At 45.9% G+C, this 15,674-nt stretch overlaps 1 protein-coding gene across 1 annotated transcript in view; it reads right to left on the reverse strand.

Moving 5' to 3' along the window:
- LOC141048089 (sodium- and chloride-dependent neutral and basic amino acid transporter B(0+)-like) overlaps positions 1-15,674 on the reverse strand; it is a 57,654-nt gene that overhangs the window by 6,899 nt on the left and 35,081 nt on the right. The window lies entirely within an intron of this gene.

Consider the following 15,674-nt stretch of genomic DNA (forward strand, 5'->3'; position numbering starts at 1 on the left):
TACTCCTATGGGGTTGCATTATATTGCTAGGGGGGTGCATTATACTATGGGAGTGCATTATACTATGGGGTGCATTATATAGCTATGGGGCTGCATTATACTATGGGCTATGGGGGTGCATTATGCTGCTATGAGGCTGTATTATACTATGGGGGTGCATTATACTACTATGGGGTGCATTATACTGCTATGGGGCTGCATTATACTATGGGCGTGCATTATACTCCTATGGGGATGCATTATACTACTATGTGGCTGCATTATACTCCTATGGGGTTGCATTATATTGCTAGGGGGGTGCATTATACTATGGGGGTGCATTATACAGCTATAGGGCTGCATTATACTATGGAAGTAAATTATACTGCTATGGGAGTGCATTATACTGCTATGGGGCTGCATTATACTATATGGGTGCATTATACTATGATGGTGCATTATACTATGAGGGTGCATTATACTATGGGGGTGCATTATACTGCTATGGTGGTGCATTATACTATAGGAGTGCATTATTCTGCTATGGGGGTGCATTATACTCCTATGGGGGTGCAATATACTCCTATGGAGTGCATTATACTGCTATGGGGGTGCATTAAACAGGGTGGGCCATTTAATGGATACACCTAAATAAAATGGTAATGGTTGGTGATATCAACTTCCTGTTTGTGGCACATTAGTATATGGGAAGTGGAAAACTTTTCAAGATGGGTGGTAACCATGGTGGCCATTTTGAAGTCGGCCATTTTGGATCAACTTTATTTTTTTCAATGGGAAGAGGGTCATGTGACACATCAAACTTATTGAGAATTTCGCAACAAAAACAATGGTATACTTTTGGTTTTAACATAACTTTATTCTTTCATGAGTTATTTACAAATTTCTCTTTGTTTACAGCCATTGACATGTCGCAGAGGTTAACACATGAGGAGTGGATAGAAATTGTGTTGATGTCTGGTGAACGCAGTACCCGGGTCATCGCAGCAGATTTCAATGCAAGACACCCTACGAGACCACCCATCTCCCATGCTACAGTTAGCAAAATCGCTTGCCAAATTTTGTGAAACAGGTTCAGTGTTGGATTTACCAAAATGTGGATGCAAGAAAACTGTCACTAATGAAGAAACATCAGTGGCTGTCCTTGCTTCATTCAGCAAGAGCCCACAGCGTAGCACTTCCGCATGTCACTGGAGAGTGGCATCAGTCAAACATCCCTTCGGCGGATATTAGCAACTCACAAATGGCACCCTTACAAAATCCAGCTGCTGCAGCATCTCGACGAGGATGACCCAGATCGGCGCACTGAATTTGCAGAATAGGCAAAACAAAAACTGGAACAGGACCCTCAGTTTACATTGAACATTTTATTTAGTGATGAGGCAAATTTTTTGTGAATGGTGAAGTTATCAAACAAAACCACCGCTATTGGTCTGACATTAACCCACAGTGGATAGCTCCCTCCAAGACTGCTGGAACACAAAAATTGATGGTATGGTGTGGTATATGGGGTTCAAAGATAGAGGGGACATTCTTCATCAATGGAAACCTCAATACCACTGGATATCTGAAATTGCTACATGATGATGTTTTGCCCTCTTTATGCATTGAAGATGGCACATTCTCTGAGTTTTTCCAGCAAGATAGTGCACCACCACATTATGGGTGTCAGGTCCGAGCATTCCTACATGAACAGTTTCCTGGAAAGTGGATTAGTTGTCGTGGGCCAGTTGAATGGCCACCAAGGTCTCCCGATCTGACCCCCTTAGACTTTTATCTTTGGGGTCATCTGAAGGCAATTGTCTATGCTGTGAAGATACAAGATGTGCAGCATCTGAAACAACAGATACTGGAAGCCTGTGCCAGCATTTATTCTGTGGTATTGCTATCAGTGTGTCAAGAGTGGGAGAAGAGGGTTGCATTGACAATCCAACACAATGGGCTGCACTTTGAACACATTTTATAAGTGGTCATAAACTTGTAAATAACTCAAGAAAGAATAAAGTTATGTTAAAACCAAGCACACCGTTGTTTTTCTTGTGAAATTCTCAATAAGTTTGATATGTCACATGATCCTCTTCCCATTGGAAAAAATAAAGTTGGATCCAAAATGGCTGACTTCAAAATGGCCACCATGGTCACCACCCATCTTGAAAAGTTTTTCCCCTCCCATATACTAATGTGCCACAAACAGGAAGTTGATATCACCAACCATTCCCATTTTATTTATGTGGATCCATATAAATAGCCCACCCTGTACTATGGGAGTGCATTATATTATGGGGGTGCATTACATGGCTATGGGGCTGCATTATACTATGCAGGTGCATTATACTGCTATGGGGTGCATCATACTGCCATGGGGTGCATTATACTATGGGGTGCATTATACTGCTATGGGGGTGCACTATACTGCTATGGGGCTTCATTATATTACTGGGTGCATTATACCGCTATGGGGTGCATTATACCGCTATGTGGGTGCATTATACTGTTATGTGGGTGCATTATACTATATTTGACTATGGGGTACATTATACTACTATAGGGCTGCATTATACTGCTATATATGACTATAGGGTCCATTATACTATTATGGATGACTATAGGGGCAGTATGGAGAGACATGAGGCAGAATGGGAGGACATGTGGGATCCAGAATGGGAGGACACGTGGGGTTCAGAATGTGGGATATTATTACTGTAGGGCCTAATTAAAGTATATTATTTTCAGATATTGTTTTCAGTGTGGGGGAGGAGAAGTTCTGTAACTGTGCAGGGTGACACGGTCGCTTTTTTCTTCATCTGGCATAATATAGAGGTTGGGGAAAACTTGGGGAATGTGCTCTAGATAACCGTGTTATTTTCTGCAGAGACAAGTCCTAGCTGGAAGAAGTGATGGCGGTGTGCTATGGATGAAGATGAAAAGCAAAGATGAAAGACTTCAACTAGAGACATCACCGGTGAGTCAGTGTGTTACCTGTACACTGCCACTATACATTGTATACTATATACAGAGCTATTTATAATGTCACTGGTGATCCCTGTATTACGTATACACTATATACAGATCTCCTGTGTATAATGTCACTTGTGATCTCTATATTACCTGTACACTAAATGCGGAGTTCCTGCATATGTCCCTGGTGATCATTGTATTACCTGTACACTATACACTATATACAGAGCTCCTGTGAATAATGTCACTGGGGATCACTGTACTACCTGTACACTGACATTATATACAGAGCTCCTGTGTATAATTTCACTGGTGATCACTGAATTACCTGTACAGTATATACAGAGCTACTGTGTATAATTAATTTCACTGGTGATCACTGTAATATGTGTACAATATATACAGAGTTCCTGTGTATAATATCACTAGTGATCACTGTATTATCTGTATGCTGACACTACATACAGAGCTCCTTTGTATAATGTCACCGGTGATCATTGTATATTACCTGTACACTATACGCTCTATACAGAGCTCCTGTGTATAATGTCACTTATGGTGATCTTAGTATTGTGTTTTTTTATTAATGATCAGTAATGTAGTATTCGGTCACTATGTGATGGTAATAATATGTGGTCTGGTCATGGTGTGATGGTATTTGTTCCTTGTATGTGCTATTATTCGGTCACTGTGGTGGTAATATGTGATCTGGTCATGGTGTGGGGGTATTTGTTCCTTGTATGTGCTATTATTTGGTTGCTATGTGGAGGTAATATGTAATCTGACCATGGTGTTATGGTATTTGGTTCTTGAATGTGGTATTATTGGTCACTGGGGTGGTAATATGTGATCTGGTCGTGGCGTGGCGGTATTTGCTCCTTGTTTGTGATATTACTGGTCATTTTAAAAATTGAAAAAAAATATTTATACCGAAATTGTATTGGATATTTTAGCAAATCTTTGGTAAGTTACAGTAGATTAGAGCCCGGCCAAAAGAGTCTACTTTGTCTTGATGGCGGATTAAAAAAATCTTTTGGTCAAAACAAAAGCTGCTGACTATGTATGTGGTGATGGGAACTGTAAATGTGTGATTGGTGAGGATGTGGTGGAGAAGTGGAGTTTTTCCAAGAAAGGGTGGTGGGTCTCTCAAGGGGGCCCCATAATTCCTAGTGGCAACCCTGGCAAAACCTGTGTTGTTAACGTGACTTTTACACATAGATATACAGCTCTGGCAAAAATTAAGAGACCACTGCAAAAATTTCAGTTTGTCTCTTTTTTCTCTTTATAGGTATATTTTTTCGTAAAATGTAAATTGTTCTTTTATTCTATAAACTACTGACAATATGTCTCCGAATTTCCAAGCACTAAATTTTGTATTTATTTTCAGAAAATGAGAAATGGTCAAAATTAAATAAAAGAACCAGTGCTTTCAGAGCTCAAATAATGCTAAAAAAAATGTTCATAATCATTTAAAAATAACAATACTAATGTTATAACTCAGGAAGAGTTCAGAAATCAATATTTTGTGGAATAACCATGATTTTTAATCAGCTTTCATGCCTCTTGTCATGCTTTCCACCAGTCTTTCACACTGCTTTTCAGTGACCTTTTGCCACTCCTGGTACAAAAATTTAAGCAGTTCTGATTTGATGGCTTATGACTATCCATCTTCCTCTTGATTACATTCCAGAGGTTTTCAATGGGGTTCAGGTCTGGAGATTGGGCTGGCCATGACAGGGATTTGATGTGGTGGTCCTTAATCCACACATTGATTGACCTAGCTGTGTGGCATGGCGCATTGTGCTGATGAAAAAAACAGTCCTCAGAGTTGGGGAACATTGCCTGAGCAAAAGGAACCGACTGTTTTCCCAGGATAACCTTGTATGCGGCTTGATTCATACGTCCTTCGCAAAGATTAACCTGCTCAATTCCAGCCTTGCTGATGTATCCCCAGATCATCACCGATCTCCACTAAATTTCACAGTGTGTGCAAGACACTGTGACTTGAACGCCTCTCCAGGTCTCCATCTAACTATTAGACGACCAGGTGTTGGGCAAAGCTGAAAATTAGACTCATCAGAGAAAATTACCTTACTCCACTCCTCTATGGTCCAATCCTTATGGTCTTTGGCAAACTTCAGCCTGGCTCTCCTTTGCTTCTCACTGATGAAAGGCTTTTTTCTAGCTTTACATGACTTGAGCCCTGCCTCTAGAAGCATGTTACGAACTGTTTTTGCTGAGCACTTCACCCCAGCTGCCATTTGCCATTCCTTTTGTAGGTCACTTGATGTCATCTTGCGGTTGCTAAGTGACATTCGAATAAGATGACAGTCATCCCGGTCAGTGGATAGTCGTTTTCGCCCTCTGCAGGTCTGTAGCTTTGTTGTCACCAATGTGTGTTGCTTGACCTTGTTGTAATGGATTGCCGTCTTAGAAATTTTAAGGATGGAGGCAACATGACACTCACTGTATCCCTCTGCTAGTAAAGCCAGAATTGAGCCCTTGCTTTCCTCACTCAAGACTTTTCTTTTCAGCTCCTTTGGCATGGTTAAAGTTTTCTTTTCATTCCTATTACTTTTGGGATATTTGTTATGAATGAGTCACCGTAGGAGGCAAAAACAGAAATACTAGCTAAGTCCAGAAAACCAGAGAAGTTGGCAGCTATCGGATTGCAGACCCCTGAACCTATCAACAACAACTAGCAGTAGCCGTGGGGGGTTCCTACGGTGCCCTAGACCCCTCAATCACAGCCGGAGAACTAAATAGCCTAAAGACAGAAAGGGAAATCTAAACTGCCCCAGAGCAGACCCCAAAGCAATAGGAAGCCCCCAACATATAATGACGGTGAAGCAAGATGAAAAAACACTCACACAGATAGAAAGATCGGCTGAGCAAATGATGGGGCCCAAGCTAACTAAATAGGACAGGATAGAAAAGCTGCTGTCTGCAATCCGCCAAAACCCTATCAAAACAAGAGCCAACAGACTGATAGGGAAAAAAGCCCTGAAGACGCTAGGCTTCAAAAAGACTGTATCAGTACTCAGGTATTTTCTGAAGACAGAGCAAAAAGGAATTCAGCTCACCCCAGCAGGGAATGGCAGAAATCCAGAAAAACAAGGCAAAACAAAACCAAAACACAAATGCAAAAAGCAGAGCAGAAAGCTTAGCTTTTGATGAGCAGGAATCAGACTGGTCTCCTAGAATCCCTCAGGGAAATCACCAGCAAGGCAGAAGGGCGTCGGCTGCCTTATATCCAGTCAGCAATTCCAGTCACACAGTCATCATCATCCTGCTCAGGTGCTTGGTAATCAGCCTCACTACCTTCCTTCACCAGAAGAGGGAGTTCATCAGACCTCAATGGTGAAGGGGAAAATGAACTCACAACAGTACCTCCCCCTTGAGGAGGGGTCACCGAACCCTCATCCACGCCACCAGGGCGATCAGGGTGAGCCCGATGAAAGGCACGCACCAATCTTTTGGCATGAATATCAGAGGCAGAGACCCAGGAATTATCCTCCTGACCATAACCCTTCCACTTAACCAAATACTGGAGTCTCCGTCTATCCAGACGGGAATCCAGTATCTTCTCTACCTCATATTCCATGTTACCTTCAACCAATACAGGGTCCGGAGGTGCCACCCCAGGAACAACTGGTTCAACAAACCTCTTCAACAAGGACTTTTGAAACACATTATGGATTTTAAATGTGACAGGAAGAGCCAAACGAAAAGAGACCGGATTAATAATCTCCAAAATCTTGTAAGGTCCAATAAATCTAGGCTTAAACCTAGGAGAAGCCACCTTCATAGCGATATTTTTTGATGATAACCAAACCAGATCACCAACCTTAAACTGGGGACCAATGGTCCTATGTCGGTTGGAAAACCGCTGGGCCTTTTCCTGGGAGAGAGATAACTTATCCACCACTTGGTCCCAAATCTGGTGCATTCTCTCCACCACAGTGTCAACACCTGGGCAGGCAGAAGGCTCCACCAGCCCTGAAGAAAATCGAGGATGAAACCCAAAGTTACAAAAAAAAGGTGACATCAAAGTGGCAGAACTAGCTCTATTATTTAAAGCAAATTCGGCCAAGGGCAAAAATGAAACCCAATCATCCTGATCAGCGGAAATAAAACATCTCAAATACGACTCCAAGGTCTGGTTTGTTCTCTCCGTCTGCCCATTGGTCTGAGGGTGAAAAGCAGAGGAGAAGGACAACTGAATTCCCAGCTTGGAACAGAAAGTCCTCCAAAATCTAGACACAAACTGAACTCCTCTGTCAGATACAATTTCTCAGGAATCCCGTGCAAGAGAACCACCTGTTGCAAAAACAGGGGCACCAACTCAGAGGAAGATGGCAACTTAGGGAGTGGTACAAGAGGAACCATCTTAGAGAACCTATCACAAATCACCCAAATAACAGTCATTCTCTGAGAGACAGGCATATCAGAGATGAAATCCATTGAAATATGGGTCCATGGCCTCCTGGGGACAGGCAAAGGCATTAACAACCCACTAGAGTGAGAACAAGGTTTAGACAGGGAGCAAGTCCCACAGGACTGCACAAAATTCCTAACATCACGAGACAAGGCGGGCCACCAAAAAGACCGACTCACCAGATCTCTAGTACCAAAAATACCTGGATGACCAGCCAATGCAGAGCAATGAACTTCAGACATCACTCTCTTCTTCCACTGGTCAGGAACATACAACTTTCCACTGGGACAACGCTCAAGTTTGTCCTCCTGGAACTCTTCCAGAGCACGTCTCAAATCGGGCGAGATGGCAGAAAGAACTACCCCTTCGCCTAAGATGGTTGGAGGCTTGGTCACCACCGGAGAATCAGCAAAGAAGCTCCTAGAGAGAGCGTCAGCCTTGACATTCTTAGTGCCAGGAAGAAAAGAGACCACAAAATCAAAATGTGTAAAAAACAAGGTCCATTTAGCCTGTCTGGGGTTCAAGCGTTTGGCCAACTCCAGGTAAATCTAATTCTTGTGGTCAGTGAGGACCACGACTTGATGTTTAGCTCCCTCCAACCAATGTCTCCACTCCTCAAATGCCCATTTCATGGCTAACAGTTCCCGATTCCCCACATCATAGTTACGTTCAGATGGAGAGAACTTTCGGGAAAAGAAAGCACAGGGATTCATTTTAGATGTTACAGGATCCTTTTGGGACAAAACAGCTCCTGCACCAATCTCAGAAGCGTCCACCTCTACCTGGAACGGGAGTGAGACATCAGGTTGCCGCAAATCCGGGGCAGAAGTGAATCTTCGCTTCAGCTCCTGAAAGGAAGAAACAGCCTCCGGAGACCAATTCAACACATCAGCACTAGAGTTGAGCGACTTTTGGTTTTTTAGGGTCGCGTTTCGTTTCGTGAAACCCGACTTTTCCAAAAGTCGGGTCGAGCAAGATCGTCCGATTATAGGGAAAAGTCGGGGTCGTCCCGAAACACGAAACCCAATGTAAGTCAATGGGGAATAAAAGTCGGCAGTGAGAGGAGGACAGGAAACACACCAACAGTGCCCATTTGAATGCCAAAAGCATCAATTCTTCTTACTTAAGCTTGTCAACCTTAATTAACTTCATAATACAAGTTATGCACTGAAAAATGGGGGTTATTTGGCTACAGACTGTGGGGGGGGAGGGCTGGCTCCAGGTTTTCATGTGCCCTGGGCGAAAGAGCGCCCCTTTAACACATACCACAACTCATCATGCTCCGATATGGCAGAGAAATAGCGGTATAGTACAATGAAAAATACCTCACTTTTTACATCTCATGACGAGGCCCATCTATTTCTCCATACAGAATCATTGGTCCCATATAATGTTTGAAACAGTATATGATGAGCTCCACATAATGCTACAGTATATGTTGGTCCCCATGGATGAAGCTCCACTGTCTTATGGGCCCAAATAATGCTCCAAACATAATGGGCCCCATTTCTAATGCTCTAGTGTATAATGGGCCCTGTAAATGCTGCTCCAGTGTCTGATGTCCACCTTTGGAATGTTCCAGTGTATGGTGGGCCCCATCTATCATTCTCCAGAGTATAGTGCTCCCCAAAAATTGCTGTCCCAACATTGAAAACAATCAAATAAGTCTCCTCGCTAGGGAATCCCTGTACTTGTCTGGACTCCTCGTCGTCCCCATCTTCCATCTCACTGCACAGTATTTCAACTTTGCAAGTGCTGTGATCCTGGGCAAGCAGGGGGGGCCCACTCGATGGCGACGGCACTGGCACAGGACCCCTGATAGTACGGTGGTGTGTCTGATGGCGGGTGGGCCGAACCTGCACTTTCACCTGCAGCTTCCTCTTTGTCACCGTGTAAGATGGAACTGTATATGGGAAGGGTAACCTGAGTTTCATCAGGGTCAGATTCAGGTCGTGTAGCGTGCGAGGGGAATGTAGTGGTCTGGGTCAATGTACCAGCAGATTCATCGAGCAGTGGCTGGGCATCAGTGCACTTGTGTCGCCCCCAGGAGTACGGTCGCCACAGTGGCATTACCTTCTTCCTAGGGAGTGTGATGTCATGCTTGGGAGCAACGAAGGATCTCTCTAGCAGGTTAACTGATTGGGCGGCGTTATTCCCACGAGTCATGACCCTCCAAACAGCGTTCATGAAGGCAAAGTGTTTGTTTTACGTGGGCAGTATGGTTGCAAAGCTGAACCTTAAAGGAATGTCCAGAAGGGCACCACCAGGAGTGGAGCCTACGGTTAAATTCGACTCCACCTGGGAAACCTCAACCATGCCAGCTACAGAACAGATGCACACATTGCAAGCTTAATTCCGTTAACGAACGAGACTCTGTCATGCCCCCCGGTCCGAGTCCGGCTTACTAGAGGGACACGTGAGGCTCTGGCACATGAGATTGGCCAATAACTAGTGTGTCATGCCCTTACATGTCCATGGCTGCATGTGCGCTACACTGAAAAGGCCAGCGTTTGTCGCTTACAGGTGCAGATAACCCGCTGAACAACGTTAGTGATGGGGATCACTGATTACAATTATTACCCGCGAACAATGATTTCCCAGTAAGTGCAGGTCAACCGCAGTTCCGGAATTAGGCCTAACCGTCATTCCTGAAAAAATGAAAAACTTACGTGTGCAAACCACAGGTGCTGTAGCTTGCTTAACAGCTCGCCAGCCGTTCTCACGCCCAGTATGGATTACACGTGATTGCACAAAGGTTAGAAAGGGTACCGTATCCCCGGATAACATGTATGGATAGCATACACATTCAAAATATACTGTATGTCTCAGGAGGCAGGCTCAGACGGTGTCAGGCCCAGTATGGATTGCACGTGATTGCACAAAGGTTAGAAAGGGTACCGTATCCCCAGATAACATGTATGGATAGCGTACACATTCAAAATATATGTCTCAGGAGGCAGGCTCAGACGGTGTTAGGCCCAGTATGGATTGCACATGATTGCACAAAGGTTAGAAAGGGTACCGTATCCCCAGATAACATGTATGGATAGCGTACACATTCAAAATATATGTCTCAGGAGGCAGGCTCAGACGGTGTTAGGCCCAGTATGGATTGCACATGATTGCACAAAGGTTAGAAAGGGTACCGTATCCCCAGATAACATGTATGGATAGCGTACACATTCAAAATATATGTCTCAGGAGGCAGGCTCAGACGGTGTCAGGCCCAGTATGGATTGCACGTGATTGCACAAAGGTTAGAAAGGGTACCGTATCCCCGGATAACATGTATGGATAGCGTACACATTCAAAATATATGTCTCAGGAGGCAGGCTCAGACGGTGTTAGGCCCAGTATGGATTGCACGTGATTGCAAAAAGGTTAGAAAGGGTACCGTATCCCCGAATAACATGTATGGATAGCATACACATTCAAAATATATGTCTCAGGAGGCAGGCTCAGACGGTGTTAGGCCCAGTATGGATTGCACGTGATTGCACAAAGGTTAGAAAGGGTACCGTATCCCCAGATAACATGTATGGATAGCGTACACATTCAAAATATATGTCTCAGGAGGCAGGCTCAGACGGTGTTAGGCCCAGTATGGATTGCACGTGATTGCACAAAGGTTAGAAAGGGTACAGTATCCCCGGATAACATGTATGGATAGCGTACACATTCAAAATATATGTCTCAGGAGGCAGGCTCAGACGGTGTTAGGCCCAGTATGGATTGCACGTGATTGCACAAAGGTTAGAAAGGGTACCGTATCCCCAGATAAAATGTATGGATAGCATACACATTCAAAATATATGTCTCAGGAGGCAGGCTCAGACGGTGTTAGGCCCAGTATGGATTGCACGTGATTGCACAAAGGTTAGAAAGGGTACCGTATCTCCGGATAACATGTATGGATAGCGTACACATTCAAAATATATGTCTCAGGAGGCAGGCTCAGACGGTGTCAGGCCCAGTATGGATTGCACATGATTGCACAAAGGTTAGAAAGGGTACCGTATCCCCAGATAACATGTATGGATAGCGTACACATTCAAAATATATGTCTCAGGAGGCAGGCTCAGACGGTGTTAGGCCCAGTATGGATTGCACGTGATTGCACAAAGGTTAGAAAGGGTACCGTATCCCCAGATAACATGTATGGATAGCATACACATTCAAAATATATGTCTCAGGAGGCAGGCTCAGACGGTGTTAGGCCCAGTATGGATTGCACGTGATTGCACAAAGGTTAGAAAGGGTACCGTATCCCCAGATAACATGTATGGATAGCGTACACATTCAAAATATATGTCTCAGGAGGCAGGCTCAGACGGTGTTTTAGCCCAGTATGGATTGCACGTGATTGCACAAAGGTTAGAAAGGGTACCGTATCCCCGGATAACATGTATGGATAGCGTACACATTCAAAATATATGTCTCAGGAGGCAGGCTCAGACGGTGTCAGGCCCAGTATGGATTGCACGTGATTGCACAAAGCTTAGAAAGGGTACCGTATCCCCAGATAACATGTATGGATAGCGTACACATTCAAAATATATGTCTCAGGAGGCAGGCTCAGACGGTGTTAGGCCCAGTATGGATTGCACGTGATTGCACAAAGGTTAGAAAGGGTACCGTATCCCCAGATAACATGTATGGATAGCGTACACATTCAAAATATATGTCTCAGGAGGCAGGCTCAGACGGTGTTAGGCCCAGTATGGATTGCACGTGATTGCACAAAGGTTAGAAAGGGTTCCGTATCCCCGGATAACATGTATGGATAGCGTACACATTCAAAATATATGTCTCAGGAGGCAGGCTCAGACGGTGTTAGGCCCAGTATGGATTGCACGTGATTGCACAAAGGTTAGAAAGGGTACCGTATCCCCGGATAACATGTATGGATACCGTACACATTCAAAATATATGTCTCAGGAGGCAGGCTCAGACGGTGTTAGGCCCAGTATGGATTGCACGTGATTGCACAAAGGTTAGAAAGGGTACCGTTTCCCCGGATAACATGTATGGATAGCGTACACATTCAAAATATATGTCTATACATCAGGAGGCAGGCTCAGACGGTGTCAGGCACAGTATGGATTTGACGGCCCAGATTACACAGCGGAGGAGCAGGGAGAGGTAAAGATTGCAAATGCTGGGGCCCTGCCCAAGCAAGGGGGGCCCACTCGTGGGCGTCGGTACTGGCACTGGGCCCCTCATAGTACAGCGGTGTGTCTGACGGCGGGTGTGCACCACCACCGTCAGAGACACTTGATTGCACTATGAGGGACCCTGTGCCAGTGCCCGCGCCCAAGAGTCGGCCTACCCACCTGTCCAGGGCAACGGCACTCGCACGGTGTCGTGCGCTAGGTGGTGACCCCGGCCATGGGGGGGGAAGGCAGCACAGTTAGGGAGTTTTAGAAAGTGGCATATGTTGATGTTGGACATTCAGCTGATGCAAAAGGCGAAATAGGTGAAGTACCAGGAAGAGGTGGACCAAAGCAAGCCATTTTTCTGTCACCCTATGTGTCATCAGGGGAAGGTGGGACAAAATCCTTGGAAACCCATGCGTGGTTCATTTTAATGAAGGTTAGATCATCCACATTTTGGGTTGACAGACGGGTCCTTTTTTCTGTCAGGATTGATCCAGCTGCACTGAAGACTCTTTCCGATAGCACACTTGCAGCTGGGCAAGCGAGCTCCTGTAAGGCATATTGGGCCAATTCAGGCCAGGTGTCCAGTTTAGCGGCCCAATAGTCAAAGGGGAATGACCTGTGTGGGAGAACATCGATATGGGAGGAAAAGTAGTTTGTAACCATAGTTGACAACTGCTGTCTCCTGTCACTTTCCATCGATGCAGTATTACCAGTTGTGTGAGCGGTATTTGAAAAATCAGTCCACAACATTGTCATGAAACCCCTGTCTCCAATGCCACTTCTGCTGTGTGCACCATGAACACCTCTGCCAAGCTGCCCCTGGCCCGTACGGCTCGTGTGAGAACCATCACCGCTGCTGTGTGCTGGGAATGCCTCAAGCAACCGATTTACCAGAGTTGCTTGTTTATTAGCCAATATTAGGTCAAGGTTCTCCTGTGGCATGATGTTTTGTAATTTGCCTTTATAGCGTGGATCCAGGATGCTGGCCAACCAGTAGTCGTCATCGTTCATCATTTTGGCAATGCGGGGGTCCCTTTTTAGGATCCGCAAGGCATAATCTGACATGTGGGCCAATGTTCCCGGTGTCAATGATGCACTGCGAGTGCTGGGTGGAGGAGTACTTTCTGGCAAATCCACATCCCTCCAGTCACGCACAAACCCTGTACCAGACCTTGCCACGCCAACATTTTCACTTGCCCCATGAGATGCATCCTCCTCCCCTAAGTAATCATCCCCATCATCATCCTCCTCCTCCTCTTCTTCCTCCACCTCGTCCAGGAGAGGTCCCTGAGCAGACAATGGCTGAATGTCATCAAGGATTCCCTCCTCCTCTTCCTCCTCATCAACATTGGCTGCAGACGCCTGCTCCTTAAGGTGCGTCAAAGTTTGCATGAGCAGACGCATAAGTGGGATGCTCATGCTTAGGATGGCGTCGTCTGCGCTTACCAGCCGTGTGCATTCCTCAAAACACTGAAGGACTTTACAAAGGTCTTTCAGCTTCGACCACTGCACACCTGTCAACTCCATGTCTGCTCTCAAAGTGCCTGGCTGTGTATCCTCCCACAAATGCAATATGGCCTGCCTCTGCTCGCACAGCCGCTCCACCATGTGCAGGGTGGAGTTCCACCTTGTTGCAATGTCGATAATGAGGCGGTGGTTGGGAAGGTGGAGCAATCGCTGCAGCTTTTGCTTACGAACGGAGTGTACAGGCGACCGGCGGATGTGCGCGCACAGTCTTCGCACCTTCTGGAGCAAGGCTGTTAACTCCGGATAATTTTTGAGGAAGCACTGCACCACCAGGTTCAAGGTGTGAGCCAAGCAAGGTATGTGGCTGAGTTTTGAAAGGGCTATGGCTGCCACAAAATTACGGCCGTTATCACTAACTACCTTGCCTGCCTCAAGATGTACACTGCCCAGCCATGACTCAGTTTGTCGCTGAAAGTACTCGGCCAGCACCTCGGCGGTGTGTCTGTCGCCCAAACACATCATCTGCAACACAGCCTGCTGACGCTTTCCACTAGCTGCTCGATAGGGGGACACATCGTGTGCAACAGTGGCAGCTGCAGATGGAGTGCTCGTACGACTGCGCTCTGTGGACGAGCTTTCGCTTCTGGAGGAGGAGGAGGAGGGTCGAACACCTACAGCCAACTGTTTCCTATACCATGGGCTAGGCAGCACTGTCCCACCACCGCTGTCCCCTGTGGACCCTGCATCCACCACATTAACCCAGTGCGCAGTGATGGACACGTAACGGCCCTGGCCATGCCGACTGGACCATGCATCAGTTGTGAGGTGCACCTTTCCGCTCACTGACTGCTTGAGTGCATGGACAATGCGGTCTTTCACATGATGGTGGAGGGCTGGGATGGCTTTGCGAGAGAAGAAGTGGCGACTGGGTAGGTCATAGCGTGGTACTGCATAGGCCATGAGTTCGCGGAAAGCTGTGCTTTCCACCAACCGAAAGGGCATCATCTCAAACGAGATTAGTTTGGCAATGTGGGCGTTCAAACCCAGTGTATGCGGATGAGAGACTGAGTACTTTCTTGACCTACTCATAGTGTCTGGGAGGGTGAGCTGGACTTGAGAGCTGCATATGGTGGAAGTAGCGGTGGACAGGGCGGACTGAGAGAGGGTTGATGATGGTGATGGAGTTGGTGTTCTTTCTGATGGGCTAGAATCAGTCTTTCGTTGATATAACAGTGGGATTCCCTGACTGCTGTGGTCTTGCAACGACACCTCAACATTTGCTGCTGTGCTAACCGGTGGGTTTACAGTGGGGGAAACAATGTAGCGTTGCTGACTACCTTCGTTGTGATCAGTTGCACATGTGGCACTTGAGGTTTGGTGTTGTGTCCACGCTTGCAAGTGCATGCTGGTTAAATGTCTAAGCATGCAACTGGTATTCAAATTTTTCAGATTTTTCCCTCGGCTAAAGGTCTTTGCGCACTTCTTACAGATAACCTTGGCCTGATCATGAGGATTTTGGTCAAAAAAGTGCCACACTGCACTCTTCCTACTTTGGCAGACATTTTGCGGCCTAGCACGCTGTAATCTTTTGACCCTCTGGACAAGCTGTCCAGCAACTCTTTTGATGTTTGGAACCTGTCTTTGGAGTGCTCCGG

Source organism: Dendrobates tinctorius, unplaced genomic scaffold (genome assembly GCF_039654945.1).
Source record: "Dendrobates tinctorius isolate UK_male_01 unplaced genomic scaffold, ASM3965494v1 ptg000133l, whole genome shotgun sequence".
NCBI classification, from domain to species: Eukaryota; Metazoa; Chordata; class Amphibia; order Anura; family Dendrobatidae; genus Dendrobates; species Dendrobates tinctorius.